Source organism: Diadema antillarum, unplaced genomic scaffold (genome assembly GCF_040938485.1).
Source record: "Diadema antillarum isolate AM-2024a unplaced genomic scaffold, OU_Dant_1.0 seq00000768_RagTag, whole genome shotgun sequence".
Classification (NCBI taxonomy): domain Eukaryota; kingdom Metazoa; phylum Echinodermata; class Echinoidea; order Diadematoida; family Diadematidae; genus Diadema; species Diadema antillarum.
Window position 1 is genome coordinate 1,946,082 of NW_027271658.1, and position 13,901 is coordinate 1,959,982.

Consider the following 13,901-nt stretch of genomic DNA (forward strand, 5'->3'; position numbering starts at 1 on the left):
AAATAATTCAATTTAAATTTACCATAGGATGCTTGAACTGTCTGGACGTACTCAAAAAGTTGTGATAGCAGAAAATGAGTCTACTGACCATGCAGTTACGCATGGCGTTCCCCAAGGATCTGTACTAGGTCCAGTTTTGTTTTCATTGTACACATCTCCTTTGGAAACCTTAATCAATTCATTTGGTGTTCAAAAGATGTTTTACGCCGATGATACCAAGCTGTATTTAGTTTTTAACAAATCTGATGTTGAGAATGTAATCCCACAAATTGAATCCTGTATCAAAGTGATAAAGGAATGGTCGATACTCAATGGGCTGAAGTTGAACAGTGCCAAAACAGAATTTCTCCATATCTCTTCGTGTTTTCGAGCAGTAGAATCTATACAGTCTCTTGATTTTGAGGGTACTACAATCCATGCAGCACTCACTTGCAGAAATTTGGGCGTAATATTGGATGATAAATTGCTCATGGGAAATTTTGTGTCGCAAAAATGTTGCTCTGCTTCATTCGCTCTTTACAAAATTGGGAAAATTCGAGAGTTCATTGACAAACACACCGCAAAACAACTAGTTCACGCTTTTGTCATGTGCCACCTTGATTTTTGTAATGGTTTGCTTTATGGATTGCCGGTCAAACAGATACGGACATTACAATCAATACAAAACTCTGCTGCACGAGTGGTATCCAAAATCAAGAAACATGAACAAATTTCACCAGTTTTAAGAAGCTTACACTGGCTTCCAGTGAAAAATCGGATTCAGTTTAAGATACTGTTATTAGCATTTGAATGTTTCTATATGTTTGCTCCACATTATCTAAGGGAGCTACTTCAAATCTACACACCACAGAGAAACCTACGATCAACAAGGCAAGTACCAAATTGTGTCTCGCCCATTCGCGTACAAGGAATTAATTGACCTGCTTATGACCTTTGACCTTTTGGTGACCTTCAACACCTTGAGGGACATTTACCATCCAAGTTTGGTCACAAACGGACAAAGGGATCAAAAGTAATGAGCCATAACCGAAACGCGCCATAAAAACTTAACATTGGGCCCTAAAAATTTGTTAACCCCTTTCTGTGACCTTTGACCTTGTGATGACCTTTAACTCCCCAAGAGACATCTACCGTCTAAGTTTGGTGACAAACGGACATAGGGATCAAAAGTTATGAGCCACAATCAAAACGCGCCCTAAAAACATAACATTGGGCCCAAAAGTTTGTTGACCTCTGTCTGTGACCTTTGACCTTGTGACGACCTTCACCTCCCCAAGGGACATCTCCCATCCAAGTTTGGTAACAAACGGACAAAGGGATCAAAAGTTATGAGCCATAAACGAAATGCGCCCTAAAAACTTAACATTGGGCCCTAAAAGTTTGTTGACCCCTGTCTGTGACCTTTGACCTTGTGGTTACCTTCAACTTCCCAAGAGACATCTACCATCACCCAAGTTTGATTGCCATTGTAGCAACATGTGCTGAGCTACGTGTGATAAGAGAGTCTTGCAAGTAAACTTGAACATATGACCTCAAATGACCTTTGCCCTTATCATGTGACCTCTCACGGCACCATTACATGAAGGTACCACCAGTGCATCCATCACCCAAGTTTGATTGCCATTGTAGCAAGTGTCGAGTTACGTGTGATAAGAGAGTCTTGCAAATAAACTTTAACGTATGACCTCAAATGACCTTTGACCTTATCCTGTGACCTCCAACAGCACCATAATAACATGAAGGTACCCCCAGTGCATCTATGACCCAAGTTAGGTTGTAATCCAAGCAACTTATGTGAAGTTATTTGTCAAAAGAGAGTCTTGCAGGTAAACTTTAACATAGACAAAGAGACCCGCTGGTCTAGCGCTCACCTGAGCATCGCAAGTTCAACTTTCACGCAGTCACTAATCTAAATTATTCACAGCTCTACCAAAATTTGACAAGGCATTCTCAAGTAGAAGATGAAAATGTACAATAAGGGCCCACATTTTTAAGATTCCTTAATTTGGGGGGATTGGGGCCCCCTGGGGCCCTCTGGGTGGGGCATGGTGCCCATTTTGATAAATTGAGATCCTAACCCCTAGGGATGCTACCTGCCAAGTTTGAAGAAAATTCATCATGAGGTTTTCAGGAAGATGAAAATGTACAATTTAGGCCCCATTAGAACCCCTCCCCACCCCCTCCCCTGGGTCCCAAGGGGGGGGGGGGCACCCTGATTCTGCCATGAACAAACTTGAAACTACTGTCATCAATGTACTAACTCATAGTATTAACTTAGCTCTATAGATTACTTCTGGTTCTATAGAAGATTTTTAAAGATTCATTAATTTTGGGGGGTTTGGGCCCCCTGTGGGCCCCCTGGGTGGGGCATGGTGCCCATTTTAACAAATTGAGTTCCTAACCCCCTAGGGATGGTACTTGCCAAGTTTGGTGAAAATGGGTCATGGGGTTCTCAAGAAGAAGATGAACATGTCAACAATTTAGGCCCCATTAGGACCCATCCCCACCCCCCTCCCCTGGGTCCCAAGATTCATTAATTTTGGGGGGTTTGGGCCCCCCAGGGAGCCCCCTGGGTGGGGCATGGTGCCCATTTTAACAAATTGAGTTCCTAACCCCTAGGGATGCTACCTGCCAAGTTTGGTGAAAATCAGTCTTGGGGTTTTCAAGAAGAAGAGGAAAATGTAAAAAGTTTACGCACGACGGACGACGCATGCTGGACGCCGGACGAAGAACGATCGCAAAGCTCACTTGAGCCTTTGGCTCAGGTGAGCTAAAAAGAGAGTCTTGCACATACTCTTTAATATATCACCTCAAATGACCTTTGACGTCATCACATGACCTCCGACAACAACATAACATGAAGATACCCCTAGTGCTTTTTTCACCCAAGTGTGGCTGCCATTGCTGTAACAGTTGCAAAGTTATGCATCATAAGAGAGTCTTGCAGGTAAACTTTAACATTTGTGACGGACGACAAACGGACGACGGACGGACGACGGATGGACGATGGACCGATGGACGATGGACGGACGCCATTTGGATCCCTTAGTCTTGCCTTCACCTCTGGTGGGTGAGACAAAAAGTAAAGATTTGTTTGTTATTTCAAACAGAAGAACCAAGTTTTACAGAGAACGAACATTCGCATTTAATGCCCCTACCTTGTGGAATAATTTACCTCAGAAATTATGACAAATCACTGATATAAATAGATTCAAGTCTGCCTTGAAAACGCATTTGTTTACAGTGTAAAGCACACATGAAGCTCGGTACCATCACTGTAATTGGAATTGTATGTTTTTGTTACAATCTTTTCATTTTTTGAGCGCATAGGGACATTATCACAATGTGTTATGCGCTATATAAGCACTGTCAATTCTAAACAAAAATTATAATTTTCTTCTTTTCAAGACATGAGAATGAGTTTTTCAAGGTGCACATGAAAAATTTATTTTAAGAAGAGCATAGATCAACTTCTCCATGAACTACATTTTCAAAACTAAGAAACAGTCTGCTGATAAAAAATTGGCATCAGTGACAGTGCGGTAATTAAATTTTGTTTACCTTTTGTGATGAAACTTCAAAATCAGTGTGTGTTTTTTTTTTCTGGACTTTGAACTATTTTGGAAATTTATATGTCAACATCGTAAACTTCATTATTTTACTTCTGTGTAATTTATGTCATTTCCCTAAATCAGGAAACATTGTGAAGAAGATGAAGGAGCCAGGGGTGGTATTCTGAGACTGTTTTATCTCTGTTGGTCTGTTGTAACAAATCGGTATTCTGAACACCGTTTTATCTCTGTTGTAACTTCTGTTGTAACTTCTGTTGTAACTTGCGTTTTATCTCGCGCTCTCTTTGCCTGCGCATACCATTGTCTTGAGATATGCGCACGTGCGTAACTTTGGGCACAAACCTATGCACCCATTAGATTACACGGTATTCTGAAAACTGTTTTATCTTCTGTTGTAACTCTCACCACGTGCAAACTTATGCTTCTGAGATAAAACAGGGTGGAAGGTGTTTTAACTCTGTTGTAACTTTCGTTCTAACTTCTATTAGATAGTGATATAGTTTATTTACTCAATATTGTGGTAAGCTAGTTCAAAATAAGCAACATAAAATATAAACACAATGTTTGTACAAAATGGCAAAAGCAAAAGCAATTTGACAAAATGTAACCTCATTTTACAATACAAAATTTGGTAACAGTAAACTTGCAAGTACACCCATAGCATGCATGCACATAGGTTAAAAACACAAACACATGGATGCCTACAGAAAGGTTACAGGCACCGCCGGCAGTTTATCTTAATTGTAAGCACTAAAACACAAATTTATATGTAAAACTTCCTATACCATGCAAAAGACCTTCTTTTAGAAAGTTTCCTCTGGATTATACTCAATTTTTTATGTATATAAAAAAGTAAAAGTCATTTAACTCTATTTATGAAACCATTTATGATTATTCATCTTTCAAAATATTTAACAATTTTTACATGATTTCACTATCTTCACCAACACGAATTCATTTTCAGTACCTTTGGGTGTTTCAAAGAGTATTTAACAAGCGCTTGTCTTAAGTGAAATTTCAAAAAGCGGACATTGGATATTTTCCCAAATATCATGAAGTCAATCAATCTTCTGAATGCCGTGAGTGCTGTTAAGAAACAATGAATAGTTAGCAAAACACAATAAGCGTGATAACTTCCCATCTGTCTAACGGACAAGCCTGTAAAGACAAAAAAAAAGAAGAAGAAGAAAACATAACATTGCAAGTGCCTGTTTTAATTTAGAAGGGTCTAGTTCCCAATAAACCATGAAATTTGGATTTCTCTCATGAGGAATGTTTTATTATTCTTTAAACAAAATTTCAAATAGAAAAAAATCTCAATCTGAGATAGCTTTTCAAACCCCCCTACAGCAACAACCACCTACGTGAAAACCGGTAAGAAGGCATGAATGATCAAGCTGTTGTAACTTTTTGTTATATTATTTTATCTCTGGCTCTCTTTACCTGCGCATGCCATTGTCCTATTTGTGCGCACGCCAGAGAATGAGCGCTTGTTAAAATGCACATAGTTAAGCAGTTGCGCATAGTGGGCGCGTTTTGCCCAAGAAAACAATCTTATTGGTTGAAATGTCTTAGATGCTACATGTACTTCTCACAATATTTCCTATTGGATATGATTATTGCAATGGGCGTGGTTATCATGACTTACAACACCATTAAAACAGTTTTCAGAATACCGATTTACAACTGTTTTAGCGGTGTTGTAACTCACAGACTTACAACACAAGTTACAACACAAGTTACAACTGAGATAAAAGGGTGTTCAGAATACCACCCCAGAAGTCTATTTCTCAATGTCGACAGATGGCAGCTCGGACAGAGGTGCCGATGAGCAGCTGGACCCAATCCTCTTTCGTTACTTCAATGATGATCCTGATGTAATGCAAGTTACCAGTGTTTTGCTACAGATAGCAACAATGAACAATCGATCAACAGGAGAAAACATCTTCAAGCTGCTCGATGAATCTCAGAAAGAAAACAGTATTTCTTTGGACAAAGTTGTGTGTTTTTCGGCAGACAACGCTGCAGTAATGATGGGCAAACAACGTGGAACAGCAGCATTCATTAGGGCTGAAAATCCAAATGTGTTTACACTTGGATGTGTCTGTCACAGGCTACATTTGGCAGCCGAAAAGGGTGCTAGCAAGCTCCCTATTGCACCAGACGACTTGCTAATCAAAGTGTACTTCTACCTTGAAAAATCCAGTAAGAGACATATAGATTTCAAGAAATTCAGATGCTGTGTGATGTCCAAACACATCATATTCTCCGACATGTGTGTACAAGATGGTTATCTGTAGAGCGTTGCTTGGACAGGTTACTTGAGCAGTGGTTACCTCTCACCCTGTACTTTAAATCAGAAGCTGAAGCTGCAATGCCAACTGGAAAGAGGAAAAGTGTTGGTTCATCTACCACAACCCAGTCAAAAAGGCAGAAAGTCTGCCATGATGGTCGGACTGCAACACAAGACTCCAAGCTGGAACACAATGGTTCTCTAAGTACAGCCACCAAGTCCTCTTCAACTGCTACACCATGTGCTACCAAGAAAATTGATCACTCGCGTAAGTTCATTTAACTTTTTTTAAAGAAAAACAGTTGTAAAAAATGAAATATTGTAATTTACAAATGTTACACTTCAAAAAATATTTAAAAACTTTATTGTTGTGTACTGTACAGTACTTCAGTGCCAGATATCATTGTTCCTTATTGCCCTATTTTTTGTATAATATCAATATCAAAACTATTTTATTCAAAAGTCAACATGCTAAAATAAAAGTAAATTGAAGAATGGCAATGATAATTGTTTTAAGCGCAGAGCAATTTGCTATGCATTATGCGCTATATAAGGGCATTTAATTATTTTATCATTGTCATGGGGTATTTGTAAGTTTGAGACTTTTAATTTCATCTTATTTATTCTTTTTTCATTTTCTTAGAGAAAAACAGTACTGCACTAGCCAAGAAGTCAAAGAGCACTAGCACGGTGTCTACATCTTCAAGAAGTCAGATTACTAGTGCTATGAAATTATTCAAGATTCTCTGCACTTCGGTAAGTTATGCTACATTTACACTATGTTCCCGCCTAGCTACGGAAGGACACAAATTCAATTCATGGACGCACAATACATAATCTCTCCACATTGCATCACGTTATCTCAAATTATCAAATCCATGACCTGAATTTGAGTCCTCTCCTGTAGCTCGCCAGTAAGTAAGTGTAGACATATTATTCTGTTTTGTGTGTGTCTGTTTTTCTGGCAATTGAGCAGTCTTAAATGAATGATTCAAATAACTGAAAATGAATTGTGAAGCATAATATTAAAAACAGTTAAGAATAAAAGAAATATATTAACATAAAACAGTATATTAATAACAAACAGTATAAGTTGGCTAGAACTTTCCTCTTACCATATTTCCACCCTAAAGAGTAAAGGGATGCCTCCAGCAAAATTACCTTGTTACAAATATAACCAGAACCTCACTATATCCAAGCTCGCTATAAGAAGGTTGTGCTATAGTGCAAGTTTGTAATAAAGTCTTTTTTTTTCTTCTTTCATTTCTTTGCAGCAGAGAGTGACGCTTCCTGCTGCACCATCTGAAGGTGAGAAGGCAAGCAATATGTTACTGTCCGCATAACCCCAGCAAAGAAGACAACTAACTACTAGTGCTACCCCCTCTGTAACGAAGAAGTCAAGCAGTGCTACTATGACCTCGGCAACGAAGACAATGAGTACTGCAACCCGTGTAGCTGAGAAGTCGAGCAGTGCTATCATCACCTCGGCAAAGAAGACAACCACCCATGCATCTTCAAAAAGTGCTTCTGCAAGTTCAACTTTTTGTCCATTTAGCAGTGTTCCTTCAAGGTCTTCCCATGATGGTGCAACTGCAAACCCACCTCCCCCCACCTCAAAAAAGAAGTCCTCTTCATCTGCATCATCAAAACTGCATGCAGGTATAAAGAAAGGTGTAGGAGTTGCAGCAAGCACAACATCAACCAGCAGTAAATGCACTCAAGGGACATCACAAGCAACTGGCAAGGCTGGTGAAATCTCTGACAAGTTCCAAGATGGGAATAAAGTTTACCTCTTGTTTATACAGTCTGTCATTCCGTTGTTTACAGGACTCAATCTTGAGCTACAGGAGGAAGCTCCTAAAATCCATCTGCTCCATGACAAATTGCAAGGACTTGTACGCAATTTGTTTGTTCGTTTCGTCAAACCAGCTGCTATGGTGGACGTGTCAATATATGAAGTGGACTACAAATCTGAACAAAACCAGAAAGCAGACAAGGATCTCATTGTGGGAAGTGCAACAAGGAAATGCCTTGAAAAACTCACCCAAGAAGAGCAATCACAGTTCTATTCCTCTGTCAGAAAGTCCTTCCTTACTGTATGCACTTATGTCTTTGATACCTTCCCTCTGTAGGATGAACTATTAATGCACTCGCATGTAGCGAATCCCAAATTGAGGATGGAGATGTCCTTCAGTGATGTGTCATACTTTGTAGAAAGGTTTCATTTCTTGCAGGACAAGATAGATGAACTTGAGTTAGAGTTTGTGCATTTCCAAATGGACCCACTTCTATCAATTGATTTGGATGACAGAGCAGACAATGTGTGGGTCCAAATTCGTAGCATTAAAGATGCATCTGACAATTTCAAGTTCATCTTCTTGCCCAAGCTAATGCTGCAGTTAGTCTTAATTATTTCCCATAGTAATGCTTCAGACGAGAGATTGTTTAGCCTAGTAAGGCAAAATGCACATGACTTTCGGCCAAACCTATCCACTAAAAAACCCTCTCAGACATACTTATCAGGAAAATGTCAGCCACAAAACCATGTCATCAGTCTGAGTTCTCAAACTCTGTCCTAGACCTGTGTAAGAAGGCAGCGTCAGTTTACAACAAGTAATTGTTGAATATTAGGTGATTTCAAGTGTGATATTAAAGGCTGGTGTTTAAGCTAATATTTAGTTCTGGTCAGCGATTCAGACACTATCAAAATACTTGTTTATTTATGTATTACCTCCCCAAGATAGAGAACTGACAAAGTTACAGTTTGACTTTAAATTTTCAACAAGTCTCTTCTACGGATAGGTTTGAATCAAACTTCTGGTATATAAATTAGCAAAACTGATGGTGACTAAAACCCTTATCAAAACTAAATTTTAGTTTTAAAGGTAGTAAAGACAAGTTTCAAGATCCAAAATGCAATAAGTTCAACTTTGTAAAATTGTGACAAACACCATCAGCATAAACCTGAACAAGAGCCAGCCAGTGCAAAAAAAAAAAAAAAAAAAGGTTAAAAAAATCCCAGCACTATTACTATGAAGAAATTTTGTGACACAATTCCTTTGTTTATATTTTCGCTTATATCTCAACCAAAACAAATGCATTTCTTTTAATTTTTTTTTCAGATTATTTCACTAAATTCCGTAATATTAGATTTTTCTGATGCATAGTTCATCCTCCTTTTGGTTTTGCAAATGCCACACTTGTCACCAATACCTTTAACCCTCTCCTTACCTTGGGCATGTGGATGTGTAATAAGTCAATGAGGTTTACAAGGCTTGGTACTGAGAGTGTTAAAGGAAGCCAAACCCTGACACTATGTGTCATGCTTTGAATCACCTTACATTATTACTCCCCTGTTTGGAGCTTGAATCAGAACTATAAAGAGTGGATTTCATGTGTAAAAGGGGCATCAAAAACAAATTGAACCCCTACATGATAAGAGCCACTTATATTCATAAGATGAAATCTTATAAAATCTCAATAAGATGAGATCTTTCTACCTGTTAATATGCTATTGTACATGTACTGATTGTAGGGTGTACAATGGAAACTCAGAATAACAAGATCTTTGGGACCAAGACAATATCAGTGGTTAGTTAATAAACAAAAAAAAAACAAAAACAAAAACAAAAACAAAAACAAAAACAAAAACAAAGGAAATTGGGACCAGAGAAATTAGTATGTTATATCGGGTATTTCATTATATCAGATCTCTTTATATTGAGTTTTCACTGTAATAGGCATCAATCAACTGAAGCAATTGGATATTTTCATAAATAAGAGGTCCAATTTTAGTGTCCCATTTACAAAGTCATGTTTTTATTGCTCTCAGTGAAGATGCAAGTGGGATGATTTTGTAATGTGATTCTCTTAATATTATTAATCCCCTGTTTGGAGCTTGACTCAGAACCATAGTCGATTTCATGTGTAACAGTTGCACCAAAAACTCACAAACTTATGAAAATAACCACCTATAATTGGATGAAACCTTAAAGCCACTGGTTAACATTGTTGTTGATCGATTTAAAAAATTCTAAAACTGAGCTGCCTGACCTGTTAGTCAAGGCGCAGGGACCCTGAAAAAATGACTTCGTTCAACCCACCCCGCAGAAAAGGTTTGACTGTATGGGGTGGTCGGTTGGACCCTCTAAAACACCCCTAGGTAGTATGTGATTCCAAATTGTGGTATCAATAAAATTTTACAGGCCACTTTAGTTGCGACAAGACCTTATTCTTCGAGAAGAAGTCTGTGCACGCTAAGACTACTACACGTACCATTATAGTGCTGCAACATGCGCCAATACCAGTGGCGCGTGTAGTAGTCTTAACCCATACAGACTTTTTTCTGCGACAAACAAGGCTTTATGCCTGCAAACTAACTTTTCATACCAACCTGGGGTTGGTGTAGTGTAGTTTCTAGACGTTTTTATTTCGTCTTCATTTTTCCGACTTGAAGCACGCCGAGTGAGCGCTCATACCTAGTGATTGCGACGCCCGAACTGTTTTTGTCGCAATCACTTTGTATACACCCTCACTCGGATTAGCGCAATACAGGGGCTTTTGCAGAATTCACAAGCTGCAACTCAGAGAAATAAAGACGAAATAAAAACGACTAGAAATCAAGACTAGGGTCGGTGACGTTTGTCGCTACTGGGGCACTGGAAATGACAAAATTATCACAGTTTTTGCATGTATTTCACCAAGAATTCATCGAAACGCCTTAAAACTACATATGTGCATGTTGCGAGAGATGTCAGCAATACAATGGGATACATTGTAAGGTATAATATTGTGCATGGTTACCATGGTAACCAGATGCCTACAGGTGATTGGTAACCCCCTCCCCCCCCCCAAAAAAAAAAAAAAAAATCTGGAATTTAGACAGGTTGTTTGTTTGTTTGTTTGGTTTTTTTTTTGTGTTTCATGCACATCACCCATTTATAGATCGGATATTAAAGTACCTACCTTAACACTGTAAAATTAGCCTGGATAAAAGGGATAAGACGCTCAAGATTTTTTGCCCGTAATTCTCTCCTTAACATTAATTCATTACTGCACGTTTTGCTACAAATTTACATATCATGATTTTTCATTTTATTCTATTTTTTTAAATAGCTAACGAACACAAAAAGTATGTTTAATTCTTTGATGGATAATACGGCGTACGTGTATATTCCTTCTTTAGAAAGGAATTTTTCTGCATTCTTGGATAAACTTCTTTTAAGAACGTGAACAATCAAATACTTTCCTCTGCTCTTTTCAAGAATTGTTTTGAATAACAATCACTCTGTAAATACTCAAAAGAGCTAACCTTAGAATATAATTGGCTTTGCTCTCTGTATTCACCTATATCTTTAAGGGAAAGTTGTGTCCATACATTACTAAAAACTACATTTGCCTATACAAATTTGTGTTGAAAGTATAATACGACGGATGCAACTTTTTCATGCATTTTACTACTAAAAAAAAATGATATCCTTCTTTCAGTGGCCGTTTATTATGCCTTTGTTTATAAATTTTGCTGTAACTTGAGAATGCTTCAATATATTCTTCACATATGTGGTACACTAATGCAGAAGGAAGGAAATGCTTATTGAGCTTTTTGAAAATACTGGTTGCCATGGCAACAGGAAAATACTTCTTTTACGATAATAAATAAAAAAAACTTTTTTGAATTGTATCTAAAAAAAAAATCAAAGGCTGCAGCAGTAGGAGGCATTTTGGGGGTTACCAATCACCTGTAGGCATCCGGTTACCATGGTAACCATGCACAATATTATAACTTACAATGAATCCCAATGTATTGCTGACATCTCTAGCAACATGTACATATATAGTTCTATGCAGTTTTGATGAATTCTTTATGAAATAAATGCAAAAACTGTGATAATTTTGTCATTTTCAGTGCCCCAATAGCGACAAGCGTCACCGACCCTAGTCTTAATTTCTAGCCGTTTTTATTTCGTCTTTATTTCTCTGAGTTGCAGCTTGTGTATTGTGATGAGCCCGCTGTATTGCGCCAAGCCAAGCGAGTGCACATTCCCAGTGATTGAGATTCGGGCGTCACAATCACTGGGTATGCGCTCTCACTCGGCTAGCTTCAACTCGGAGAAATAAAGACGAAATAAAAACGGCTAGAAACTACACTACACCGACCACAGCTTGGCGTGAAAAGTTAGTTTGCAGGCAAAACCCCTTGTTTGTCGAAGAAAAAGTATGTGTGCGCTAAGACTACTACACGAAGCACTGGCACTAGCGCCTGTAACAGTGCTAGTGGTGCGTGTAATAGTCTTGGTGTGCGTAGACTCTATTACGTTTGTTCCAACAAATAATGATGAAAAGTGGCCAGTAAAATTCTACTGACACCACAATTTGGAATCACATACTACCTGGGGATGTTCATGCAGGTCCCATCTACCACCCTGTCTGGTCAAACCTTTTCTGCGGGGTGGGTTGAACGAACTCCTTAATTAAGCCCCTTACAGGAATTAGCGCCTTGACTATGTCTAATTATGTTCAGATGGATAAAAAACAACCAAGGAGGCAAAAATAATGATAGTAACACATTCACTATAAAGATATCTATGAAAATTGTATTCATTATGGTTCCCATAATAATTTTAGCACAATAGTCTATGGGGGTGATATTTTAGGTTTTCACTCTTTCGAAGCACTAAATGATAACCTTGAAGCATAATTTTTCTCACAGGTTCATTTTTGCATCCCATCAGATATTCTGACAGCATTTGGGAGCATGCAGCTGAGATTTAACTGAACACAATGTTAACCAATGCCTTTAAAGGCAATCTAGAGTATTGGTAATGGATGAAAAATCTACTGAGGCAGTTCCCATCTGTTTGTTTCCCACCTGAAAGCATTTAAAGTAATAGTTCCATGAAAATATTTTACCTTGAATGTGCTGAATAGTTGCAGAATTTGAAGTTAAAAACATCATAATTTTTGTGTCCGCCACTCGGAAACTATTATTCCATTATGACAGTCCCATATATGCTTATTTGTGTAGATACTTTGCCAACATGGTGATGTATTTTGAAATTTCTCTGTTTTGAGCTTGTTCTCCTATTCCCAGCAACATTGTTGTGTACCAGAATTTAATATTCTGAGAGATAAGCTATAAAAGAATGGTTTATGGGCAGTTTCTATCAAAATGAAATCACACTGCAAGTACTCCTGATTACCTTTAGTTATCTCTTGCTACCAGTTATTAACTGCTTTTAATGATATATACTAACATGGTACCAACTGGGTATTATAGTAATTATAATTGGGTGAACTGCTACATACATGTATAATACTGTTTCACAGATTGGGCCATTTTTTCATAGGCAACAACCAACTGTTGTAATCATAATTAATTGCTTCTTCAGGAAAAGGCCTCAGTGAGGCCTCAGATCTTTCCTACCACTACCAGACATTTTGCCATAATGTATCAATTGTGCATGTATCTTGAAGTATATGATTGTGTGTATACTATTATTGTGTCTTGAATGAGACAGCTGTATGAGTATAAAGAGGAATTGAAATCAATAGCAGAAAGAGTCTGAGTGAGTCTTTTATTTTGTTTAGTCAATGATTTAAGGTCATGTCAAAAACACCAAAAGAAAACTAATACAGCATAACCTCAGTTCCTTTGGGTCTTGAAAATTACCTCATATTCACAAGCTTGTTATATCACGGTAAAAAAACAAAGAAATAGAAATAAAGGGGACCACCAGCAAAATAACCTTGTTATAACCGTAACCTCGCTATATCCAAACTTGTTATAAAAAGGTTCTGCTGTTGTAAATAGACCTGATGATGTTGCTGGGTCGTCATCATGAGCAAATGAACAGAAAGGATACTTCACATTGGTTTAAAAAACTGTTTGTTTTTGCTCATTACGAAAATACTTTTTTGGGGGGCAAAATACTGTTTTTGCCTCATGGAATACTTATTTTGGTTGGCAAAGGTTGGCATCCCTGGTGGTGTAAGAATTGTATAAACTGAATTGTAACATTTTCCTGAACATTTATAAC

At 38.0% G+C, this 13,901-nt stretch overlaps 1 protein-coding gene across 1 annotated transcript in view; it reads right to left on the reverse strand.

The window, feature by feature from the left end:
* LOC139738779 (transient receptor potential cation channel subfamily A member 1 homolog) overlaps positions 1–13,901 on the reverse strand; it is a 203,286-nt gene that overhangs the window by 13,901 nt on the left and 175,484 nt on the right.